Source organism: Choristoneura fumiferana, chromosome Z (genome assembly GCF_025370935.1).
Source record: "Choristoneura fumiferana chromosome Z, NRCan_CFum_1, whole genome shotgun sequence".
In the NCBI taxonomy this organism is placed as follows: Eukaryota; Metazoa; Arthropoda; class Insecta; order Lepidoptera; family Tortricidae; genus Choristoneura; species Choristoneura fumiferana.
Window position 1 is genome coordinate 33,029,792 of NC_133472.1, and position 9,642 is coordinate 33,039,433.

Consider the following 9,642-nt stretch of genomic DNA (forward strand, 5'->3'; position numbering starts at 1 on the left):
CTTGTTTTCTTCTTTTAATATTTTTTAAGGGTCGGGTTTTTTGTTTTTTTAATTATTATTTTTATTTCATACGTTTTTTAATTTCTGTGCAAATAGTAGATAAAAAGTATTATAACCGGTATATATTTAGAATGAGCTAATTATTAGCTTTCATTTGATACCCATATTGTTACAATACAAAATATTATTTTAATTTCCCCGCCATATTTTTTTTCGCGGACGCCATGTTTAAATATTATTACATACCCTATGTCACTCGCGCGTCACCAAGACGAATCCAATGAATGACGTATCATTAATCAAAATCGGTTCAGCCGTTGAGTAGTTACGACAGGATATAGGTATAGACATACATACATACATACATATGGGTCGAACACATAATTAACCCTCCTTCTTCGCAGTCGGGTAAAAACAGACGTGTCCCCAAAATATTGTAAGTAAGAATTATTAAGAAAAATTCGGAACAAAACGGACAACAACATTTTGGGGACACATCCCAAATTTTGTTGAAATCAACGAATGAAAGGGTACAAAGATGGATAGAAATGCCCAAATACGAATAATATTATTATAAGTTTAGATGTTTAATAGTTTCTAGTAACTAAAATGTAAAAAAAAACAAATCTTTTTTGAATTTTGATTTTTTTGATGATTTCTGTTATGACTTTTACTTAACAGGACTAAAAATTATGCCATGTAGTTCTGATTTTGAAATTAGCAAAGACCAAAACGTGACAAACGTGAATTTAACACATTAACACTCTCCGTTGTGATAATAGTGTTAAACCGTATTAGGCTAGCAAGGCTATTTCTTTGTGTTAAAAGTTAAACGTTGTAGTTAGGCCCTTTAGGTTTAAATTTGCATTCCATTCTGTATCGCATATAGCTTAGTCACACAGGAAGACTAATAAACGAGTAAAAATAGTTTTACTTTTTTTTTGAAATCGTTGTGCAATTGTTGACCTTACGTGTGCACAAATCTAGACTAATTGAAACTCTTAATACACCTATTAGTGGCAGCGTTATTGTTTTGACCCATACTTACCTACTGTAGAATAAATCCATAGAACGTTATACAACCTTGTGCATTAGATTTATAATTATTTTGAATTTAATCGACGATTAAATCCTGGATCGAAAGGACTGGACGTTTTTTATGTACTTTTAATACAACAATGACTGCGTGCCCAAGGGGCAGCTTCCCCCCCCCCCCCTGGAAATTGTATGTTCTGCAATATATTACGCCCCGTATACATTTTTGATTGGTGATTAGGGCGAGTTCATGTATCCTACATAAAATATACAAGTGGTTGTGTATTTTTTAGCTAAATTATTCCATTGGGTACCTATGTAACCTGTAATGTTAACTGTAAGTTTGGAAAATTAAAGTAAATGAATTAATTTTTTTTTACTCGCACTCGCAGAAAATGTATGAACTTGCTCCGTATGACAAAACAAGCGCGGGTGATCTGACCTAAAAATCTGAGTTGCACAATCATCATCATCATCATATCAGCCGTAGGACGTCCACTGTTGGACATAGGCCTCCTCCATAGACCTCCAGCTGGCTCAGTTGGAAGCGGCTTGCATCCACTGTGAACCCGCGATTTTAACCAGGTTACCCGTCCCGTCCATCTCTTTGGTGGACGTCCTACGCTGCGCTCGCCGATCCGCGGTCTCCGCTCGAGAACCTTTCGGCCCCAAGTCCCCAACGACCATCTTTTCTCCGTGCTATATTCGCTTGGCTACGTCGGACTGTCGGTGACTGTAGAGAAACCCCAAGCATAGCTTTCTGTATAGCTCGCTGAGCAACTCTGAGCCTATTTATAAGACCTATAGTGAAGCACCACGTCTCGGATCCATATGTCATCTCATCAGTTCATCACTGGCAACACAAATTAAAGACTTTTATCTTAGGCACTTGGGAATTTTGGACGAAAAGACATTGCGGAGTTTCCCAAACGATTAACCTCCTTCTCGAAGTTGGACCTAATGAGGGCTATCGCGTATGAATTCGCCACTAGAGGCGCTAGTGTAGCGTGAGGTCTCCGAAATGTCAAATCTCATAGTTTTTGGGTGAGCTACGCGGGTTTATTTATAATTAGAATAATTTTGTGAATATTTTGCAATATCTGAAATTAATTATGGCAAATATGCGTTCCGGGGCATTGAATGTCTGTGTTTTGAGACAGTTTTCTCTTTCGGAAACCTTTGTCCTTCCTTTTTCCGAACAAAACGGGGACTGTGCAACACTGTGGCATGCTCGATATTTATATGGTACGGTTTTAAGGTGTATTAAATATGATTTTAATCTAAACTTTGTTTTCACGCCCGTAATAACAGACTTTCAAAACCATACTTAAAAACCTCACGCAACAGTGCGCCATCTAGTGAGACAAAAAACGATAGCCCTCATTGGATGGTTTGTCCTAGGTAAACATACGCGTCAACAACTTCAAGAACCGAATTCTAAACCAAAACAGAAGGCCTACTCCGAAACACGAAACTGGAAGTTCGTATCGTACCGTCCCTCTCGCTCGCGTATTAAATAGTATAAGTGTCAGAGGGACCGCATGACACGAACTTCGAGTTTCGGGTTTCGTAGTAGCCCTGCTGGGGTAGTCTACATAGTTATGTAGGTTAGGTATACAAAATTTCAAGTTGGTCCGACGACCTTTGGAAGTAGGTCAAAAATCAAAAATTAACTTGCAAGATTTGAAACAAACAAAAAATATACGAGGTGAACTTAATAAAAAGCCTGTCAAAATGTGCCAATTGCGTACAATGTTGCGCCCTCATTCAATTTCTGCCGTTTTATGTGAGAATCTAACCTACCACCTGCAAACTAACTGAATGAAAGGTAACTGAATCATGTAGGTGCTAGGGTGGAAACTTTTCATTATCAATTTTGCTATGATTTTTTTGGCAGATGTATCGGATGTCAAAGGGTGAAGACATTTTCCAACGGCGAGGCGAGACGAGAATTGAAATTTGTATGGCGGCACCCGCGGTAGCCCGCGGCTGGTGCGCGAGAATGCATAATGTCGGCAGCCGATCGTAAAATCCGCCAGATCACGAAATTCCTAGGCATATCGTGAAATAGCGCCATTTCACGACACATACAAATTTCAATTCTCGTCTCGCCCCGCCTCGTCTCGCCTAATCGGTGGAAAATCACATTTACGGAATTAATATTATTTATTTCCATTGTGACACGAAAATTATCCACAGGTACAAATGTATGATTAATTTTCTTGTCACAATCGAAAAAAATAATAGTAATCTTAATAAATTAATAGTAATACCTATAGAAGATTGTAAAAAAATATCTGTCTTTTTTTATTATTATTAACTACCTGCGTTAAGCTATGCAACTTTTTGGTCTTCACCCAAATATGACATTAATAGCACAAAGGTTTCACCCTGGTACGCGATTCGGTTTCTTTGACCGTACGGTACCTACGTCAGGTATTTTAATCAGTCAGACATAAAACAGAAAGTAAATCATGTTTGCGTAGCATGTGAAGTGATTCGTTGTTTACCTACTTCACCGCTGCTGTTAGTGGACGCGATAAACCGGATCTAAACTCCGTCCTCTTAAAATTAATACAACTGCGTGAGCAGTAGCAAAACAGTAGGTAGGTATGTATGTAAGTGCACTAATACTATTTCTTAGTCACACACACTATGATGATGAGCAATCGATTGACATGTTATACGCACCTACTTATTACCTAAAGCCTTGCGTGGTGGTAGGTACACTCGAACCAACTAAATCGTGACCCACTGTGGAACCTTTTCGTAGAAAAAGCCATAGTGACATCGCATTGCTTGACAAGGGATTTTATTATGACACTTAGGGGCTGTTTCACCATCCATTGATTAAACTCGGATTTTTAATCTCAAGGAAAAAATGTAAACAAAGTTTCGTCATTGTCAAAGTGACATTTCAGGGGATTTCAAGGTATGGGCCCGCTAGAAATCTTTTATAAAATGTGTTGCTAAGCACAAAACTCGGGAACGACTAGTCCGATTCCGCTAATTTTTTTTTGTTGTGTTCTTTACTGTCAGGAGAAGGTTTTTATGGAAGAAAATACAGAAAAAACACAACGGCGGCGAAGCCGCGGGCAACAGCTAGTATTATATAAAATTTCTATTTTCGATAAAAGACCCGTTTTTACGGGAGACAACTTACAAGTCGTCTTTTGACCGAGAAGTACTGAGACCGGAGTCCATCCTTTCATACAAAACGTAACAATGAACAACTTAACTACAATAAAAATATAACAACAATGTCGACAGTAAAAAAAAAACAGAACAAGAGTCACTGGAAAACGATTACGAATTCAGTCTCGAATGTTAGTCCATTGAGTGACGTCTTGCATCAAGCGGCCCACAGCTTAAAAACCCGGGTGTAATACCAAGACAATAAATAAATTATGCATACGAAAACAGTACTCTCTTTGTAAATTAATATATCAAAGCGTAGTAAATGCCAAAGTAAAGATTTTCATCAGTAAATTAAAATATTTTATCTTGATTAAGAATACAGTTTTTTAATGGGAAGTCGATTTCTGGCAAATGTGGAAAGAATAAAATATCTTGAATTCTGCAAATGTTTTTTGATAACAGCAACACCTTTGTTTACTTTTTTTCCGTGGGATTATAATCCGAGTTTAGTGTTAACTGACTGTTAAATGTGATGCCGTCTCCGTCTACTCGAACAAAACAAATAGAGACGGCATCACATTTAACCGTCAGTTAACACTAATCAATGGATGGTGAAACAGCCCCTTAATGTGAGAACGTTCTATGGTCGGTTAGGAATCAAATGGTTCGACTGTACTTGGTAGGTTTTATGGAATGTCATGGGGACAAATGGGGACATGGAGAAAAAAAAGCAAGGCTTTAAAGTAGATAAAACTAACATGAAACTACCGTGAGACTCACTCATGTTAAATGATATTGTAACGGATAACTCACGTTAAATAATATAATAATAGTATAATTACTTTACTTTATTCATCATCATCATCATCAGCCCGAAGACGTCCACTGCTGGACAAAGGCCTCCCCCTTAGAACGCCACAATGAACGACAACTTGCCACTTGCATCCACCGGTTTCCCGCCACTCTCACGATGTCGTCAGTCCACCTGGTGGGAGGCCTGCCAACGCTTCGTCTTCCGGTTCGTGGTCGCCACTCGAGGACTTTTCTCCCCCAACGGTTATCTGTTCTTCGAGCGATGTGGCCTGCCCATTGCCACTTCAATTTGCATATTTTTCCAGCTATGTCAGTGACTTTAGTTCTTCGACGAATTTCCGTATTCCGGATTCTATCGCGCAAAGAAACTCCAAGCATAGCTCTCTCCATAGCTCGTTGCGTGACTTTGAGCCTCTCTAAGAGGCCAACAGTTAAGGACCACGTCTCAGCGCCATAAGTCATCACTGGCAACACACACTGGTCGAAGACTCTAGTCTTCAGGCACTGCGGAATATTGGACGAGAAGACATCACGAAGTTTCCCGAACGCTGCCCATCCGAGTTGGATTCTTCGGGCGACCTCTTTGTCGAAGTTGGACCTACCCAACTGGACAACTTGTCCAAGGTAAACATAGTGGTCAACAACTTCGAGTACATCGTTCCCAACGATAACCGGCACGGGTGTGACATGGACATTTGACATGATTTTAGTCTTGTCCATGTTCATCTTAAGACCCACCTGTTGGGAGACGATACTGAGGTCACTGAGCATAGTATTGAGCTCCTCCAGCGACTCCGCCATTATGACTATATCATCGGCAAAACGAAGATGGGTTATGTACTCGCCGTTGATATTGATGCCGAACCTGTTCCAGTCCAAGAGCTTGAAAACGTCCTCCAACGCATTTGTGAACAGTTTCGGAGAAATAACGTCTCCCTGTCTCACACCTCGCTGCAGTTGGATTGGTTGTGTACTCTCGTCCTGCAACCGGATCAACATAGTGGCGCTGCTGTACAAACTCTTTAACACCTCGATGTATCTATAGTCAATATGGCATCGCTGAAGGGACTGCAGTACAGCCCAGGTCTCGATTGAATCGAAGGCTTTTTCATAGTCCACAAACGCTAAACATAGTGGCCGATTATACTCCTCGGTCTTCTGTATAATCTGGCGGAGCGTGTGAATGTGGTCTATGGTGCTAAAGCCTTTACGGAATCCAGCTTGTTCGGGAGGCTGGAAATCATCAAATCTTCGCTCGAGACGATTCGTAATGACCCTCGAAAACAACTTGTATACATGACTCAGGAGTGAGATGGGTCTATAGTTCTCCAATAAGGTATTGTCGCCTTTTTTGAAGAAGAGCACCACCACACTCCTGTGCCATGCTTCCGGCATGGTACCCTCGAGTATGACGGAATTAAATAACCTCTGGAGGACTACAAGTACCGGTTTACCACCCGCTCTCAGAAGTTCTGTCGTGATTCCGTCATCCCCGGAGCCTTGTTGTTTTTAAGTTGTTTGAGAGCCACTCTAATCTCGTACAGGCTGATATCTGGGATGTCTTCAGTGTAATGACGGGTTAGTTTAGCTCTGGTATCTTGAGCTGCACCTACAACGGGCTTCTGTGTCGAGGCATATAACTGTTCGTAAAACCTTTCAAGCTCTCTCAACAATTCCGGTTTCGATGAGATGATACTGCCATCGTCGATCTTCAACTTAGTCATTTGGCTTTTCCCAATAGACGAATTCTTTGCAAACACTTTAGAGCCCTGGTTCCGCTCAATTGCTTCCTTAATACGTACAGTATTAAAGGCACGCACATCGTGTCGCATGGATTTTGAGATTCGCCTATTAAGTCTGCCATATTCCGACATGTCAGTTGAAGATTGCAGCCTCATCTCGTTCCGAAGTTCCATTAATTTAATAGTTTCATTGGAGAGCTTCTGAGGTCTTTTCCGGCGCGGAGTCTTGAAGAACTGGGACCCCACGGCCTGAACAGTTTCTACCAGCCCGTTGTCCGTCGTCCGCTGTTTTGCATTCGGCTAGGCACTGGAAGCGATTATGCAATAAGAGTTGAAAGCTTTCGGGGTTCTGGATTTGGGCAGGACAAGGACGGAGCGTGGACTTCACAAGACGTGACCGTTCTAGCTTCACATTAATATTCAGTGTGCCTCTGACAATACGATGATCACTTCCGGTTTTCACCCTGTTGATCACAGAGACATCACTGAATATTCGCTTCTTGGTCGTCATAATGAAGTCAATCTCATTTCTGACTGAACCATCGGGGCCGATCCACGTCCACTTCCTGGATGGTCGCTTCTGGAAAAAGGAGTTCATTACGTAGAGCTCCTCCTTCTCCAAGAAGTCGACCAGCCGCTGGCCCCTTTGGTTCCGCTGCCCATAACCGTACGGCCCCACTCTCAACTCATCGCCATTCTGAGTGCCCACCTTAGCATTGAAGTCCCCATAACAACGGTGAAGTATGTCTCGGAGGAATGTATGGCTTGAGAGATTTCTTCATACATAGCCTCTACTTCATCGTCAGGGTGTGTCGAGGTTGGCGCATACACCTGGATAACCTTCAACGAATACCTATCGGTGATTCTGAGTATCAGGTATGCTACCCTGCTCGACACACTATCGACTTTTACCACGTTATTAATGAGGGACTTGCGGACGAGAAACCCGACACCACCCTGAGACTTTCGGTCTCCTTCCCGGAAGAAGAGCATGTTGCCAGACTTCAGGATTATCGTATCCTGCCCCTTTCGTCGGACTTCCGATAATCCCATGATGTCCCAACGCAAACTACTCAATTCTTCCTCCAGCTCAATGATTTTTTGGCAATTACTACTTACTTACTAATTACTAATTACTTTATTAATATAATAATAATATAATAATAGTATTACTATTAATTAGTAGTATAGTATATATTTTTTGCTTTGTTTACTATCTGCACAATTTAAGTTATTACAAACAGCAGACGTTACAAGTGTATCATAAGTTTATTACTTAGGTACAGATTGAATTGATGGTACTTACTATAAGAAATGAGAAATGGCGTGTTCTTTTTTAAATTATTTTTTATGTTAGTTGTGTTGTACTACCTATTGCATCGGACAGGAAAGTTTCGTATAGTATAACGTCCGCGCGTCCATTACTACACGTAAGTAATAATAATAGAATTGCCAAAAAAATAATAAAATAGTACCTACCTAACAAGGAAAATCAGGGGAGAAACTCGTGTATAAGCGAATTTTGGCATAGTTGTAGGGAATGAATGATGTTTTAAACCACATACTAAAAGTACTGATTGTGTAAAGGTCCCATTTTTTACACATACATAAGTAATAACCATAAAATTCTGTTTGTCATTGACTATTGACGATTTTGCGTTTTATAAAAGACAAATGTCGGAAAATTTACGACAAGTTGTCAAATTTTCTATGTCACTCGTAAACTTTTATGAAACGCAAAAATGTCAAATGTCGTGACAATGTGACAAACTCGTCTGCTTTTCCGGTTACAAATATGTCAGGCCCAAAAGTTTTATGAAACATAAAATTATAGATTTTTTGATTTGTCACCTATCACCTATAACTGACAATTGTAACAACCGTAATATTTACCTAGATGTTTTTTTCTTATCTTGGGTACCAAGTGTTTTAAAAATATGATAAATAGATTTTTTAACAAAAAAAAATCGTTAAAAGGTTCCTTTAGAAAAAGTTTAGGTAAGCTTCGAAGTTCTAATTTTTGTTACAGTAAAATATCGTTCTAATAACAATTTGATGTAACTATTTTCTGATCTGACAATTTCAACTTAATTTCTTACTCATCCCTTTAGGAGTAGAATTTCCAAAAATCTGCCCTTAGTGCTAATAAAGACAGCCCAGTTTAACATTTAACTCTTACTGGCCTAATAATTTTACCTTTAGGTACGTTGATTTACCATGCCTTCTTCATTATGTATGCATTGTGTGCAGATAGATAGAGATACGAGTCGACTACACATGACTTTGCAAAGTATCTAAACGACCGACAACCAGAAGCAGAACCTTTTGAGATCAAGTTTTTATTTTGTTAAGCTTTTAACACAAAGTTATTTGATGTTCAAATTATCTTCTTCTATTAGGAAGGATTTCATCTTGATTTCGATCAATATTATGGCGAAACAAGATGGGAGATTTTCCATGCGTCGTTCTAATTGTAAAGTTTACTTGTTTATGTAATCGGAATTTATAGAACTACGCACTAATCAGCCATTAACATGGATTCTTTGTAAGTAAATAACAGATAACTATCATAATACAAACGACACCACGAGTCCATGACGGAACCTCATTAAGATACTGATTATCGTTAATTCGAATCACCTTTTAAGTGAATAAGTAGTTAGTTACGTAACTACTTTATATTCGACCATCGTTAATTCATGAACTGGTAAATAGGTATGGCACAATGTTATGTATTTTCAATCAAACTAACGGAAGTTTAAGGCCAACAACGACTACTGAATAATGCCGTAAATACTTGGTCTTCTTCTGGCTTTACACTATTTGATAAGTACCTATAGGATTAATTGTAATTGTGATATTGCTAAAATTCCTCGGTTCTTCGTAGATAACAAAATTCGATATCTGGTTACCT